This window comes from Salvelinus namaycush, chromosome 32, assembly GCF_016432855.1.
Source record: "Salvelinus namaycush isolate Seneca chromosome 32, SaNama_1.0, whole genome shotgun sequence".
NCBI lineage: Eukaryota > Metazoa > Chordata > Actinopteri > Salmoniformes > Salmonidae > Salvelinus > Salvelinus namaycush.
This window is the reverse complement of record NC_052338.1, coordinates 18,833,179-18,850,875: the sequence shown is the minus strand read 5'-3', so window position 1 is coordinate 18,850,875 and position 17,697 is coordinate 18,833,179. Positions and strand designations below refer to the sequence as shown.

The 17,697-nt window shown below is 44.4% G+C and overlaps 1 long non-coding RNA gene across 1 annotated transcript; it reads right to left on the bottom strand.

The window, feature by feature from the left end:
- Positions 1 to 2,298: 2,298 nt before the first annotated feature.
- On the bottom strand, positions 2,299 to 17,432 carry LOC120027496. The gene is made up of 5 exons (XR_005473305.1): positions 17,327 to 17,432; positions 3,192 to 3,213; positions 2,976 to 3,028; positions 2,768 to 2,872; positions 2,299 to 2,338 (listed from the first exon to the last, which is right to left on the bottom strand). It is a non-coding gene; the product is annotated as an uncharacterized LOC120027496 (long non-coding RNA).
- Between the last annotated feature and the right edge of the window lie 265 nt (positions 17,433 to 17,697).

Below are 17,697 nucleotides of genomic sequence, written 5' to 3'. Positions count from 1 at the left end.
ACACAACATGCAGAATGTTATCTTTCAAGTAAACAGACTGGCTCAACTAATGCAGTGTGTGTGTGTGTGTGTGTGTGTGTGTGTGTGTGTGTGTGTGTGTGTGTGTGTGTGTGTGTGTGTGTGTGTGTGTGTGTGTGTGTGTGTGTGTGTGTGTGTGTGTGTGTGTGTGTGTGTGTGTGTGTGTGTGTGTGTGTGTGTGTGTGTGTGTCTAAAGGTGGTGGAGCAAAAGGAGGAACACCTCAGACCCAGACAGTCTTACTTTACTCCGTTACATAACTATAGCCTGAATTTGAAAGTCCCAGCATTATTCTTTTCCCTCTTTAGATGATAGTTTAACAATAGCAATCGTCTCTCTATTTAACTTCAATTACAGGCAATCTTAAAGCATTAAGAGGGTGCTGCCGTTGTTTATTTTACTGAATACTATTTTGGTCTGTTTCTCACCACATGGTTGCGCTCCACATGCAATGTGATCAACAGGAGGTGTTGACACTTGTCTGACTGTTTCTGAAACAAAGCAGGCTTCACTTTCTCCTTGAGACAATGGGAAGAGAAAGGGAGGGAAAGAGGGAGGGAAGGGTGGGGGAGGTTAGAGGGGGTGGCTGGATAGTCAAGGACTTACACCCTTCAAACGGTGTTGTCCTAGGAATAAGATGTCAACCCGAGTCACTGTAAGTATGGGTGTTAACCCTGGTGTCCAGGCTAAATAAACATGTAGTAGTATGGGTGTTAACCCTGGTGTCCAGGCTAAATAAACATGTAGTAGTATGGGTGTTAACCCTGGTGTCCAGGCTAAATAAACATGTAGTAGTATGGGTGTTAACCCTGGTGTCCAGGCTAAATAAACATGTAGTAGTATGGGTGTTAACCCTGGTGTCCAGGCTAAATAAACATGTAGTAGTATGGGTGTTAACCCTGGTGTCCAGGCTAAATAAACATGTAGTAGTATGGGTGTTAACCCTGGTGTCCAGGCTAAATAAACATGTAGTAGTATGGGTGTTAACCCTGGTGTCCAGGCTAAATAAACATGTAGTAGTATGGGTGTTAACCCTGGTGTCCAGGCTAAATAAACATGTAGTAGTATGGGTGTTAACCCTGGTGTCCAGGCTAAATAAACATGTAGTAGTATGGGTGTTAACCCTGGTGTCCAGGCTAAATAAACATGTAGTAGTATGGGTGTTAACCCTGGTGTCCAGGCTAAATAAACAACATGTAGTAGTATGGGTGTTAACCCTGGTGTCCAGGCTAAATAAACATGTAGTAGTATGGGTGTTAACCCTGGTGTCCAGGCTAAATAAACAACATGTAGTAGTATGGGTGTTAACCCTGGTGTCCAGGCTAAATAAACATGTAGTAGTATGGGTGTTAACCCTGGTGTCCAGGCTAAATAAACAACATGTAGTAGTATGGGTGTTAACCCTGGTGTCCAGGCTAAATAAACATGTAGTAGTATGGGTGTTAACCCTGGTGTCCAGGCTAAATAAACAAAATGTAGTAGCATGGGTGTTAACCCTGGTGTCCAGGCTAAATAAACAAAATGTATAGTATGGGTGTTAACCCTGCTGTCCAGGCTAAACAACATGTAGTATGGGTGTTAACCCTGGTGTCCAGGCTAAACAACATGTAGTAGTATGGGTGTTAACCCTGGTGTCCAGGCTAAACAACATGTAGTATGGGTGTTAACCCTGGTGTCCAAGCTAGACAACATGTAGTATTATGGTTGTTAACCCTGGTGTCCAGGCTAAATAAAAACATGTAGTAGTATGGGTGTTAACATTCAAATGTATTTATAAAGCCCTTCTTACATCAGCTGATGTCACAAAGTGCTGTACAGAAACTGAGCCTAAAACCCCAAACAGCAAGCAACGCAGGTATAGAAGCACGGTGGCTAGGAAAAACTCCCTAGAAAGCCCAGAACCTAAGAAGAAACCTAGAGAGGAACCAGGCTATGAGGGGTGACCAGTCCTCTTCTGGCTGTGCCGGGTGGAGATTATAACAGAACATGGCCAAGATGTTTAAATGTTCATAGATGACCAGCAGGGTCAAATAATAATAATCACAGTGGTTGTCGAGGGTGCAACAGGTCAGCACCTCAGGAGTAAATGTCAGTTTGCTTTTCATAGCCGATCATTCAGAGTATCTCTACTGCTCCTGCTGTCTCTAGAGTTAACCCTAAACAGAAGGTCTGGGACAGGTAGCACGTCTGGTGAACAGGTCAGGGTTCCATAGCCGCAGGCAAAACAGTTGAAACTGGAGCAGCAGCACGAGCAGGTGGACTGGGGACAGCAAGGAGTCATCAGGCCAGGTAGTCCTGAGGCATGGTCCTAGTGCTCAGGTCCTCCAAGAGAGAGAAAGAAAGAAAGAAAGAAAGAAAGAAAGAAAGAAAGAAAGAAAGAAAGAAAGAAAGAAAGAAAGAAAGAAAGAAAGAAAGAAAGAAAGAAAGAAAGAAAGAAAGAAAGAGAAAGCGAGAAAAAAGGAGCGAAAAAGAGAGAAAAAGAGAGAGAGAATTAGAGAGAGCATATTTAAATTCACACAGGACACCGGATAATACAGGAGAAATACTCCAGATATAACAGACTGACTCTAGCCCCCCGACACATAAACTACTGCAGCATAAATACTGGTGGCTGAGACAGGAGGGGTCGAGAGACACTGGGGCCCTGTCTGACAATACCCCCGTACAGGGCCAAATAGACAGGATATAACCCCACCCACTTTGCCAAAGCACAGCCCCCACACCACTATAGGGATAACTTCAACCACCAACCTACTATCCTGAGAGAAGGCCGAGTACAGCCCACGAAGATCTCCCCCACGGCACAACCCAAGGGGGGGCGCCAACCCAGTATGGATGTTAACCCTGGTGTCCACGCTAAATAAACAACATGTAGTAGTATGGGTGTTAACCCTGGTATCCAGGCTAAATTCTCAACCTGGCACACAAACTATCATGACCATCACCTAATTATTCCCACCTTCCAATTGGCTCTTCCAACCCCTCTCCTCTCTTTTCTCCTCCACTTTGGTGCTGTGAATCAGAATTTATTCTCTTCTCAGTCAATTTAATTTTAGGGTTAAATAAAACAAACATTAAAGCTGGAGGGACTGTGTGAGTTGGCAGTTGGCACTTTGGTGGGTCTGGGAGCAGGATTTCTGAAGAGTCACACCAGACAGGAAGTAAGGTCACTCACCAGCTTGTCCTGTTCCCTGTTCCTGTGATAAAAGAGCATATGCTTTAATTTGTACAGTACATTGGGCCCTTTCAACTCTCCTTTTAGTGGGGGAAAATCCAAAACCAAACCTAAGATATCAAGACGTGCCCACGGCAACCCTTGGGACAGAGGTAATCTGAACTCAATTCGACTTTCTGGTTAAATAAATAAATTTAACATTGACTGTAATATGGACAAATTAATGAAGTTATGTTTTGTTGGAAAAAAAACGAAATTGTTTATCACCATGTTCAGGATCCAACCTGATTTCCAGAAGCATAATGCATGCAATAATAATATACAATATATATTTCTATGACTTAATAGGGCGAGGCAGACAGGACGTTGATTCTCTGTTTGTCTTTAATGGCTCCAGACTCTTAGGGTCAGAGTATTTCTGAGCTTTATTAGAGGAAACTCTGGTCTGGACAGGATCCAACCTGTGCCCCCTCACGCTGGCGGAAGCAATAGCTGAAAAGGGGTGGATGCGGATGGGATGGAGGGAGGTTTGAGGATGGGTGATGAGAACTAAGAGGGGTGGGGAGGAACTGGAGGAAGGGAGTGGTAGAAAGATAGGTGAAGAGGGGTGAGAAGAACTAGAGGGGAAGGGAGAGGTGATGGAAGGAGGGGGGGTAGAGCAGTATGGAGGTAGAGAGGAGGTCAGTATAACAGAAGCTTGCAGAATCAGAATCAGAATCATTCCTATACAGTGTGGGGATGTCCTGAGCTTCCTGCTCTTTGTCCCGACCCCGGCCTCGACCCACAGCCCACTGGGTAACACCGGGGTTAGGAGGTGACGTCTTTGACGTGTTCCTCAGACAGAGGGCAGCCCACCGAGAGGAGACTGACAGGATTTAAGATTTCCTCTGGAGGTCCCACCACTACAACTGCAACTCCGTTCAACTCTGAGGAAGAGGCTCAAAGGGATGTTGTATATACTTCTATCCATCTATACTGTGCCCTATCTTTATACTGAGCCCAACATCTTTCTATCTACAGTATAGGGTATCCCTAAACCTCGAGTAGCCAAACGGACTAATGATACTGATCTAAAATCTAGTTGAAGGTGTGATGGCTTCATAATATGAAGCCTACATGCTCTGACTTGTCTTGCCGTACCTTCCTTCGCCTCTCTCCACCAAACCCACTGGGCACAGACGTCAATTAAACGTTTATTCCACATTGAAATGACGTGGAAACAATGTTGATTCAACCAGTGTGTGCCCAGTGCGAACGTTATATAATGTCATGTTCATCATTCCCTGTGCTTGCTGGTAAGACTTTTTCAAGGCCTGTGTGTGTTCAAGGTGTGTACAGTATTGTGTGCCCTGTCAGCCCTCTACTAAACTTTCAGCCACTTAAACAAACAGTAAAAAGTCACAGGTTGTAAAAGGCATTGTACCAAACTGCTTTTTAATGTTCCTTCTTCTCCCTTCACAACCATGGATACATCTCACACCCTCCACATTCCCTCTGGCGTGATGGTGTGACTCAAAAAGTCTGCTAGCTCGGCCCTTAAAAGCAACAATGATTCAAACTCACAATGATAAAGGAAGAATGATTTTTGAGTATTTACAGACTACCAAAGATGCATTTCCTTTACGCCATCTTCGATTGGTACCATTCTATACCACATAGAGAGAGTGTGAGGTTTATGCATATTGGAGAGCGAGGGGAAATGGCTAGGCTTGGGTTATGCAACACTTGTTGGCACGATGATCAGGCAAACCCCAGGTAGGCAGATCCCTGTGAAAACACGCAGTCTAGAGTTAAGCCTCCCAACAGACACAGTAGACACACAGAGTGTATATACTGTACCTATTAGTACACCCCAAACAGGGACACCCCAGCTAGGCCTGCTGGAGGGTGATGGGCGTGCTGCTCAGAGAGCAATGTTTTCTCTAGAAACACACACCCAAGTGTTGGCTAAGTGTTGAGGAGAGACTGACTGCATCACTTCTTTTTATAAGAAACATTAATGTGTTGAAAATCCCAAATTGTTTGCATAGTCAACTTACACACAGCTCTGACACACACACTTACCCCACCAGACATGTCACCAGGGGTCTTTTCACAGTCCCCAAATCCAGAACAAATTCAAGAAAGCGTACAGTATTATATAGAGCCATTATTGCATGGAACTCCCTTCCATCTCATATTGCTCAAATGAACAGCAAACCTGGTTTTAAAAAACAGATAAAGCAACACCTCACGGCACAACGCCTCTCCCCTATTTGACCTAGATAGTTTGTTTGTATGTATTGATATGAAGGCTACGAGGGCCATTTTTAAATTGATGTAGTTCTGTCCTTGAGCTGTTATTGTCTGTTATTGTTCTGTATTATGTCATGTTTCATGTTTTGTGTGGACCCCAGGAAGAGTAGCTGCTGCTTTCACAACAGCTAATGTGGTCCTAATAAAATACCCCCCCCCCCCCCCCCCCCGACACACACACACACACACACACACACACACACACACACACACACACACACACACACACACACACACACACACACACTCATGCCCCTAGAAAGGCTGTTTACTGTAACAGATATAGATCCAGGGTGGGCAATGCAGAGAGCTACTGACTGACACCCCATTATCACCTCTGATTGACACACCGACAGGAGGAACAACAGCTTACACACCTTCAAACAGGCACGCATAATCCTCAAATAGACCCTGTGTTTACGCAAAGACACTGAGGTATCCTTCAAATAGCAGCACATGTTTAAATACACTCAGATATCCAACTTCATCTTGCCAAGTATTTGACACAAACAAATCACACCTGGAAAGGATTACATCCCACAGCCGCTTAAGAACATTCAGTTCCTCATCACATCTCCTCAAAAGGAAATGCTTGTCCATTCTATGTCTTATCCAATACAGTGTGTGTGTATGTGTGTGTGTGTGTTTGAGGACATGAAACAGAGTAGAACTATGATAGTGTACACAGATTAGATCAGGAGACCCTAAAGTGACACAGAAGAACAGAATACAGTGTTATCTGTTCCATGGCCATTTACTGTGTCATTTCCCTCCACAGTGTCTGCTGTGGTATGTCCAAATGAGGCTCTGGAACGTGCTGCAGCAGGAGACACCTGTTATTGTACAGTAAGTGTGTGTGTTTGTGTGTATGTGTTTGTGTGTGTGCATGCGAGCGTGTGTGTGTTTGTGTGTGTGTGTGTGCATGCGAGCGTGTGTGCGTGCATGCGAGTGTGTGCGTGTGTGTGTGTGTGTGTGTGTGTGTGTGTGTGTGTGTGTGTGTGTGTGTGTGTGTGTGTGTGTGTGTGCAGACTGAGCTTTAAGCACACTGTCTGGCTCAGAGGAATACTACTTTGGAAGGCCTAAATTAAGTAATGGCTGATTCTCATGCCATGTTTAAGGACTTCAGTTTGTACTGTCTGTTCTTTAGTTTGTACTGACAGTCCCCTCTGTCACTTCAAATTGTTATTACTCATAAGAATGATCTGATCATGTTTTATGCTGAAAACACACATAGAGTAAGTATTAAATCAGTTTCATTTCCAAAATATCTGCTTTAAATATGATAGGCAAGTAATCCCTGCATATATTTGTACAGTGTTTGCTAGGCATCAGACCCCTATTCTTTTACAATGGGACAACTGAGTTGTAAATCCATCATAAAAACCGGCCACAAATATCCTCAAAAGTATTTAATGTGACCTCACCAACACTACACTACAATTTAAAGTAACCCCATCCACTATATATGTTTGCAAACAAAACTGAATGGTTGAGCCGGCCTAAAGCCGACTTTTATAAAACCTTTTTCCCACTTTCCTCCTCCTTCCCTTGTCCCTCACTCCCCCTCTCTCAGCTTACCCCCCGTCCCCGTCCCCTGTCCCCCCGTCCCCGTCAGCCCAGCATGTTGATATTAATGTTAATAACGTCAGAGCTCAGAGAACAATGGCAGGGGACTGGGGGAAGGGGAGGGAAGTGTTTTCCTCTGTAAAACTGTAAAGAGGGGAGCAGCAGGACTGGGGTGCTGCCATGGAACCAGCGAGTCAGGGACACAGTCAGGGGTCCAAGCATGTCCCCCCCCCCCCCCCCCCCCCCCCCCCCCCCCCCCCGTGTTAAAGTAATCTGGGCTGGGACAGGGACTGTACTGGCCAGGGCAGGAGCTGGGGCTGGGGCTGGTTTACACACACAAAGGGATTGCAATTTGAGGGTTGGCCCCTGATCCCCCTCCAGGGCTGGTTGCATCATGTTTAATCACCTTGAATCTTTACTGTCAATACCTTCTCTCACTAAGTTCTCACAGTCAAGCCTTAGTGTAAAATAACAATTCACAGTACTGTAGAGCACAACATTTACATTTAAGTCATTTAGCAGACGCTCTTATCCAGAGCGACTTACAAGTACATACATTCATACTTTTTTTGTACTGGCCCCCCGTGGGAAACAAACCCACAACCCTGGCGTTGCAAGCGCCATGCTCTACCAACTGAGCTACACGGGACAACACAACTGATCCCTCTCCCCGACTGATAAGATGGCACCGGAGCAGAAGGCAGATGTTTTACGTGCCCCCAACCGATTGTGTTTTTTGTTTGTTTATCTGCATTGTTTTTAACTTATTTTGTACTTATTTTGTACATAATGTTGCCGCTACCGTCTCTTATGACCGAAAATAACTGCTAGACATCAGGACTGCGATTACTCACCACGGACTAGTTGAATCCTTTTTCTTCTTTCAGAACTCTGACGAGCCCGAGGCGGAGGATATACGGCTCCCTCGGGAACAGGCCCCGACCACAGTGATCTGCGTGAAGAGGAGGCGGAGAAAGAGGGGCCGGAGAGCGGGCTGCCTTCGGAGAATTCGAAGGCGATAGAATAAACCCCCACTTCCCTCAATTCTGCTAGAAAACGTGCAATCTTTGGACAATAAAATCAACGAGTTACGTGGAAGATTAAACTACCAACAAGACATTAAAAACTGTAACATCTTATGCTTCACGGCTGAACGACGACATTATCAACATACAGCTGGCTGGTTATACGATGTACCGGCAGGATAGAACAGAGGCGTCTGGTAAGACAAGGGTCGGCCGACTATGTATTTTTGTAAATAACAGCTGGTGCACTATATCTAAGGAAGTCTCAAGCTATTGCTCGCCTGAGGTAGAGTATATTATGATAAGCTGTAGACCACACTACCTACCGAGAGAGTTCTCATCTGTATTCTTTGTGGCTGTCATTCAGAGGTTGGCACTAAGATAGCATTGAATGAGCTGTATCCCGCCATAAGCAAACAAGTAAACGCTCACCCAGAGGCGGTGCTCCTAGTAAAGTCCCCGGACTTTAACCTCTAACGAGCCTCAACCCCGGATCCGGGATCACCCCCCACCCCCCCCCCACACTGATTAGCATCGCTAGCATAGCGTCACAATTAAATAGTAGCATCTAAATATCATTAAATCACAAGTCCAAGACACCTAATGAAAGATACAGATCTTGTGAATAAAGCCACCATTTCAGATTTTTAAAATGTTTTACAGGGAAGACACAATATGTAAATCTATTAGCTAAACACGTTAGCAAAAGACACCATTTTTCTTTGTCCACCATTTTTTCTCTCCACCAGTAGCTATCACCAATTCGGCTAAACTAAGATATTGATAGCCACTAACCAAGAAAAAACCTCATCAGATGACAGTCTGATAACATATTTATGGTATAGGATAGGTTTTGTTAGAAAAATGTGCATATTTCAGGTATAAATCATAGTTTGCCATTGCAGCCACCATCACAAATCTCACCAAAGCGACTAGAATTACTACAGAGAGCAACTTGTATTACCAATTTACTCATCATAAAACATTTCTTAAAAATACACAGCACATAGCAATGGAAAGACACAGATCTTGTGAATTCAGACAACATTTCAGATTTTCTAAGTGTTTTACGGCGAAAACACAATAAATCGTTATATTAGCATACCACATATGCAAACGTTACCCGAGCACTGATTCTAGCCAAAGAGAGCGATATTGTATCATCGCCAAAATATATTAATTTTTTCACTAACCTTCTCAGAATTCTTCAGATGACACTCCTGTAACATCATATTACAACATACATATAGAGTTTGTTCGAAAATGTGCATATTTAGCCATAAAAAACCGTGGTTATACAATGAAAATAGTAGCAAAACAAGCCTGGAAATGTCGGTCGCCATCTTTGAGTGATCTAGTTTAATCAATAGCTAATCATATACTTGACTAAAAAATACAGGGTTGACAGGAATCGAAAGACAAATTAGTTCTTAATGCAATCGCTGATTTACATTTTTTAAATTATCCTTACTTTTCAATACAGGTTGCGCCAAGCGAAGCTATACAAAACAAAATGGCGGCGTAAGCGTTTAACATTTTTCGACAGAAACACGATTTATCATCATAAATTGTTCTTACTGTGAGCTGTTCTTCCATCAGAATCTTGGGCAAAGAATCCTTTCTTGGGTCTAATCTTCTTTTGGTCGAAAGATGTCCACTTGTCCGTCGAAATGCCCACTAACGTACGACCGGGACCCCGAAACGTGCCCAGCGCTTCAAAGTGCACAACAAAGCAATGCCTCAAAATCGCACTAAAAGGATATAAATTGCTATACAACGGTTCAAATTAACTACCTTATGATGCTGTTAACACCTATAACGGGTAAAAACATGACCGGAGAAATATTACTGGCTAAACTAACGCTTGGAAGGAGGCGAGTCCGATGTCCTTCGCGCGCAAGGCGCAGGCAGCAAAGGGAAGCTATTTCCGGTATTTGCTGTTTTATACAGCCCCTGATTGCGCAATCGACTCCATTCAAAGCGTCATCACGCACTGACATCCAGGGGAAGACGTAAGAAGTGTCTGTTTCTTCATAGCATTTACACGGACCTTTAAACTGACTCCAGATCAGTGGCCAAAATGTTTGAAATCTGACTCCCTATCATGAAAAGTGCTGTAGATTGAGTTCTGTTTCACTCAGAGACAAAATTCCAACGGCTATAGAAACTAGAGAGTGTTTTCTATCCAATAATAATAATAATATGCATATTGTACGAGCAAGAATTGAGTAGGAAGCCGTTTAATCTGTAGTGCAAATTATGCTAATGCGAAACAGCACCCCCTATATTCGCAAGAAGTTAATGCAGGGAAACTTGAATCTGTTTTACCAAATTTCTATCAGCATGTTAAATGTTCAACCAGAGGGAAAAAAACCCTGGACCACCTATACTCCACACATGCAAAGCTCTCCCTCACCCTCCATTTGACAAATCTGACCATAATTCCATCCTCCTGATTCCTGCTTACAAGCAAAAATTTAAGCAGGAAGCACCCGTGACTAGATCAATAAAAAAGTGGTCAGATGAAGCAGATGCTAAGCTACAGGACTGTTTTGGACTGGAATATGTTCCGGAATTCCTCCAATGGCATTGAGGAGTACACCACATCTGTCATTGGCTTCATCAATAAGTCCATCGATGACATCGTCCCCACAGTGACCGTACATACAGTTGAAGTCGGAAGTTTACATACACCTTAGCCAAATACATTTAAACTCAGTTTTTTACAAATCCTGACATGTAATCTGAGTAAAAATGCCCTGTCTTAAGTCAGTTAGGATCACCACTTTATTTTAAGAATGTGAAATGTCAGAATAATAGTAGAAAGAATGATTTATTTCAGCTTCTATTTTTTTCATCACAATCCCAGTGGGTCAGAAGTTGGGGTCATTGTCCATTTGGAAGACCATTTGCGACCAAGCTTTAATGTCTTGAGATGTTGCTTCAATATATCCACATCATTTTCCTGCCTCATGATGCCATCTATTTTGTGAAGTGCACCAGGCCCTCCTGCAGCAAAGCACCCCCACAACATGATGCTGCCAATGTGCTTCACGGTTGGGATGGTGTTCTTCGGCTTGCAAGCATCCCCCTTTTTCCTCCAAACATAACGATGGTCATTATAGCCAAACAGTTCTATTTTTGTTTCATCAGACCAGAGGACATTTCTCCAAAAAGTACGATCTTTGTCCCCATGTGCAATTGCAAATTGTAGTCTGGCTTTTTTATGGTGGTTTTGGAACAGTGGCTTCTTCCTTGCTCAGTGGCCTTTCAGGTTATGTCGATATAGGACTCGTTTTACTGTGGATATAGATACTTTTGTACCTGTTTCCTCCATCTTCACAAGGTCCTTTACTGCTGTTCTGGGATTGATTTGCACTTTTCGCACCAGAATACGCTCATCTCTAGGAGACAGAGCGCGTCGCTTTCCTGAGTGGTATGACGGCTGCGTGGTCCCATGGTGTTTATACTTGCGTACTATTGTTTGTACAGGTGAGCGTGGTACCTTCAAGGGTTTGGAAATTGCTCCCAAGGATGAACCAGACTTGTGGAGGTGTGCAAATTTTTTTCTGTGGTCTTGGCTGATTTCTTTTGATTTTCCCATGATGTCAAGCAAAGAGGCACTGAGTTTGAAGGTAGGCCTTGAAATACATCCACAGGTACACCTCCAATTGACTCAAATTATGTCAATTAGCCTATCTGAAGCTTCTAAAACTATGATATAATTTTCTGGAATTTTCCAAGCTGTTTAAAGGCACAGTCAACTTAGTGTATGTAAACTTCTGATCCGCTGGAATTGTGAAACAGTGAAATAATCTGTCATTAAACAGTTGTTGGAAAAATTACTTGTGTCATGCAGAAAGTAGATGTCCTAGCAGACTTGCCAAAACTATAGTTTGTCAACAAGAAATTTGTGGAGTGGTTGAAAAATGAGTTTTAATGACTCCAACCTAAGTGTATGTAATCTTCCGACTTCAATTGTACATACCCCAACCAGAAGCCATGGATTACAGGCATCATCCACACTGAGCTAAAGGCTAGAGCTGCTGCTTTCAAGGAGTGGGACTCTAACCCAGAAGCTTATATGCCCTCCGACAAACCATCAAACAGGCAAAGCATCAATACAGCACTAAGATCGAGTCGTACTACACCGGCTCTGACGCGGATGTGGCAGTGCTCGCAAACCATTACAGACTACAAAAGGACGCACAGGTGAGAGCTGCCAAGTGACACGAGCCTACCAGACGAGCAAAACTACTTCTGTGCTCGCTTCGAGTCAAATAACACTGAAACATGCATGAGAGCACCAGCTGTACCGATGTGAGTAAGAACTTTAGACAGGTCAACATTAACAAAGCCGCAGGGCCAGACGGATTACCAGGACGTGTACTGCGAGCATGCGCTGACCAACTGGCATGTGTCTTCACTGACAATTTCAACCTCTCCCTGTCCAAGTCTGTAATACCAACATATTTTAAGCAGACCACCATAGTGCCTGTGGAACACCAAGGTAAATTCCCTAAATGACTACCGACCCGTAGTCCTCACGTCTGTAGCCAGGAAATGCTTTGAAAGACTGGTCATGGCTCACATCAACACCATCATCCCAGAAACCCTAGACCCACTCCAATTTGCATACCGCCCCAACAGATTCACAGATGATGCAATCTCTATTGCACTCAACACTGCCCTTTCCCACCTGGACAAAAGGAATTCTCACCTATGTGAGAATGCTGTTCATTGACTACAGCTCAGCGTTCAACACCACAGTGCCCTCAAAGCTCATCTATAAGCTAAGGACCCTGAGACTAAACACCTCCCTCTGCAACTGGATCCTGGACTTCCTGACAGGCCGCCCCCGGGGGGTAAGGGGAGGTAACAACACATCCGCCATGCTGACCCTCAACACAGGGGCCCCTCAGGGGTGCGTGCTCAGCACCCTCCTGTACTCCCTGTTCACTCATGACTGCACGGCCAGGCACGACTCCAACACCATCATTAAATTTGCCAATGACACAACAGTGGTAGGCCTGATCACCGACAACAACGAGACAGCCTATAAGGAGGAGGTCAGAGACCTGGCCGTGTGTTGCGAGGACAACCTCTCCCTCTACGTGATCAAGACAAAGGAGATGATTGTGGACTACAGGAAAAAGAGGACCGAGCACGCCCCCCTTCTCATCAATGCGGCTGCAGTGGAGCAGGTTGAGAGCTTCAAGTTCCTTAGTGTCCACATCACCAACAAACTAACATGGTCCAAGCACCCCAAGACAAACGTGAAGTGGGCACGACAAAACCTATTCCCCCTCAGGAGACTGAAAAGATTTGGCATGGGCCCTCAGATCCTCAAAAGGTTCTATAGCTGCACCATCGAGAGCATCCTGACTGGTTGCATCACTGCCTGGTATGGCAACTGCTCGACCTCTGACCGCAAGGCACTACAGAGGGTAGTGCGAATGGCCCAGTAAAATCACTGGGGCTAAGCTTCCTGCCATCCAGGACCTCTTTAGCAGGCGGTGTCAGAGGAAGGCCCTAAAAATTGTCAAAGACCCCAGCCACCCTAGTCATAAACTGTTCTCTCTGCTACCGCATGGCAAGCAGTACCGGAGTGCCAAGTCTAGGTCCAAGAGGCTTCTAAACAGCGTCTACCCCCAAGCCATAAGACTCCTGAACATCTAGTCACATGGCTACCCAGACTATTTGCATTGCCCCCCTCCCCCATCCACATCACTGTCACTCTCTGTTGTCATCTATGCATAGTCACTTTCATAACTCTACCTACATGTACATACTACCTCAAATAACCGGTTCCCCCGCACATTGACTCTGTACCGGCACCCCCCTGTATATATTGTTATTTTTTTACTGCTGCTCATTAATTACTTGTTACTTTTATCTCTTATTCTTATCCGTATTTTTTTGAGACTGCACTGTTGGTTAGGGGCTCGTAAGTAAGCATTTCCTTATAAGGTCTACACCTGTTGTATTCGGCGCATGTGACTAATAAAATTTGATTTGATTTGAATTTTACAGGAGCTTAACTGTGGTTCATGTGATGTTCCTAGATGCTGTAGTACTGGTACTGGCTCACAGAGCTGCTTCTGAAATCAGTCTGGTTCATCAGGGTACCTGTACACAATTAGTAGGTCCTAATATGTTCCTTTTTATTTTCAGAGTTAGAAAACATTTCATCTTATTTTAGAGTGTGTGGAAATAATCCTGCCTGCAGGTCCCTGGGGCTGTTGGGTAACTGAAACAGCTGTGAGACAGAGGGAGAAGGGGACAGGGAGGGAATGGGAGAGAGAGAGATGTCATCTCTTTGATTTGAACCCTCATATCTCTTACAGTAGAGGCGTGGGATTGGTGCGTCAGAGCGGCCTGCTTCTCTCAGGAGGAAATAGATAAAGCACCAGTGCGTTCTGGGAAGGTGATAAGACCAGAACCTCATCCCTCACTGACATCACATCTGCCCTGGGTTCACACAGGGGCCGTGTGTGTGTGTGTGTGTGTGTGTGTGTGTGTGCGCTTGCGTGTTTGTGTTTCAGCCGACCTGAGATCTAAAACCGTGCTGAGAGTTAAGTGATATGAATGATGCAGAGTTTAATGAGTGAATACTGGCTTTATGATAACATCTCACCCGTTATGTAACTTAGAGTAGTAGTTCTCAACAGGTGGTACTTGGAGCCCTGGGGATACTTGGCTTATCCACAGGGGGTACTTAAAAATACTCATGATACCATAGGCCTACTGGTAAAAAAACACAGGCGGTACTTCAGGGGTATAAAAGGAATTTGGTGGTACAGTAACCGAAAAAGTTTGGGGAACACTGGCCTGGAGTGTGTTGTCTCAGTGGAGGGGGCGCTGGGGAGAAATGAGGCCAGTTCACAAAAACAGAAAGTGTGTGTGTATCTGGATGTGTTGATCCCTGCAGTGGCACCACAGCATATCTGTGAGTCATTGAGTTGTCAAACTCAGGGAGAGTAGAAGAGATCCCTGGTAGATTACAGCAACACAATGGTAAACAACGCTATTCAAAGGTCTCGTTAGTCATCCAAAGCACTACAAGGTATTACCTTAGAGAGTTCGTTTTGTTCATTCCAACTTCTTTGACTTGGATATGGGTCCTGGTTCAGGAGCATACATGTAATACTGTGCGTGTCTTTTCTTCATGACTCATCACGTTTGATTTGATCAAACCTAATTGCTCCGTTCAAGATTCTTCATCCAGTTTTCTAGATGAGCTCTGCAGTTGCTGATCCCTGCGGTACTTGGTCCAACCCTTAATTAACCATAAAGTAATCTTGAAACCCATAAAGGCATAGACACACCGCTAGCGTTTGCCGACCCGAGGAATACTCAGCACCTCTGAACAGAGTGCCGGCCATAATTTGTAAACCTAATGCAAACCAATTCTACATGTAGAAATGGGCGAAAATGTCAGCAGTCAGACGGCTACCGGCGGGTGCTCCCTGAAACACACTGCATCAAATGAACAGCAAATGAACTTCAAACAAAAGGCAGACCATCATTCAGTGCAATGTGTTTCCTCGTTAAGAGATTAACCATTAAGTGACATAGTGGTGTGATGTAGTGAGGAGAGCCAGGCATGGCCCATATTATCAATATCTTGAACTGGATATCTGTTAGATTAGAGAGATGCAGGACAGGGAAGAGATGATATAGACAGTGTGATGAGGTGGAGAGAGCCTATAGGGATGACCTCACAGGGAGAGAGTTGAGAGCTCAAGGGTCAAAGGTTAGTTTGCCTAAGGAGGGTTGTTTAGCTCAGATCACAAGAGAAAACAATAGATCCCCCTCCACCTTCCCTCTCATCTCCCTTCTTTTCTCATGAAGGCCTGTAGGTGAACTGGAGTATGTAGAGTGTGTTCTCTTCCTCTCGCTGTCTCCCCATCATTCCCCTCTCCCTCCACCTTCCCCTACCCATAAACAGGGTTTGAGATGATGACAGGGTCTAAGTAGAGCAGTAAGACCTGTCTGACTGTTTCCGTTTCTCTGCTTTCTTCCCGTTGAATAATTCTGTACCACGTCCTTACAGATTTCTCCGAGGCTGCTGAGCCCACGTCTTCACAATGTGCTCGGTAACTGTAATACTCGGATTACCACCATATGTTATCTACAGAGGGTAGCAATCTGACTGAACCAAGAGAGAAAATAGTAATTTCTCTAACAGCCTGGAGTTGTGTGTAATGAACACACATCGCAGCATAAAGAAAATCTAAAAATTCACAGGGTAAATCTAGATACTCTTATAGGTTATTCAAAGAATGCAGGCAAGCCCCCAAAATAATCACCCCGAAATAATCACCCCAAAATAATCACCCCCAAATAATTACCCATAAAATAATCACCCCTGAAATAATCACCCCGAAATAATCACCCCGAAATAATCACCCAAAATAATCAGCACCAAATAATCACCCACAAATAGTCACCCACAAAGAGTCACCCATAAAATAATCACCCCTAAATAATCACCCCTAAATATCACACCTAAATATCACACCTAAATATCACCCCTAAATAATCCCCTCTAAATATCACCCCAAAATAATCACCCTAAGTAATCAGCCCCAAATAATCAGCCCCAAATAATCACCCCTAAATATCACCCCTAAATAATCACTTTGAGGGGGGGTACAGTGCTGTCTGCTGGAGTAATAAAGGCCTAGTTCACTAAATTTGTCCCCAAATGATTTTATTATTATTATTATTATTATTCTACATTTATTTTTGTTATTTATCAGGGGAAGATGCAGCACCCTCAGCAACCCTACTTCCTGTGGCTAGGCACCAAAATACCTCACGAACATATGTTCACAGATGCAAAAACATCAAGTTATTTTTACTCTCTAGCCCTTAGCACTCTGTGGGTACACGTGTGTGTGTGTGTGTGTGTGTGTGTGTGTGTGTGTGTGTGTGTGTGTGTGTGTGTGTGTGTGTGTGTGTGTGTGTGTGTGTGTGTGTGTGTGTGTGTGTGTGAAGTCATATTCCCTGGTGTGTGACAAGCATGGCCCCACACAAGCGTGTGTGTGTGTGTGTGTGTGTGTGTGTGTGTGTGTGTGTGTGTGTGTGTGTGTGTGTGTGTGTGAAGTCATATTCCCTGGTGTGTGACAAGCATGGCCCCACACAAGCGTGTGTGTGTGTGTGTGTGTGTGTGTGTGTGTGTGTGTGTGTGTGTGTGTGTGTGTGTGTGTGTGTGTGTGTGTGTGTGTGTGTGTGTGTTTGGACCTGTGTCTGCTCTGCTCTCCTCTGGCTGCTCTTCCTTGGTAAAGATCCATCTCTAATTACTTCAACACTCCAAATCCCTGGGCTTTTATTCATTATTCAACACACACCCATGCACTGCCAACAAGAAGCACTGCAATGCAGCCGTGGAGTAGGAGAGGCTTGTTCTAAGGCATGACACTGAATTGACAAGAAAACCTTCAGTGACTGGGCAAAAAAAAAACTATCTTTGCCCATCTGAGGCGCATCAACCACCACCCAGCCAACCGACACATAGAGCGAGGCCAGTGGCCTACATTCCAAACCAACTTTCCATTCAGCTCTGGAATCTATTGAACCAACAATCCGCTCTCTCACATCAGGCCCCAGCTAAC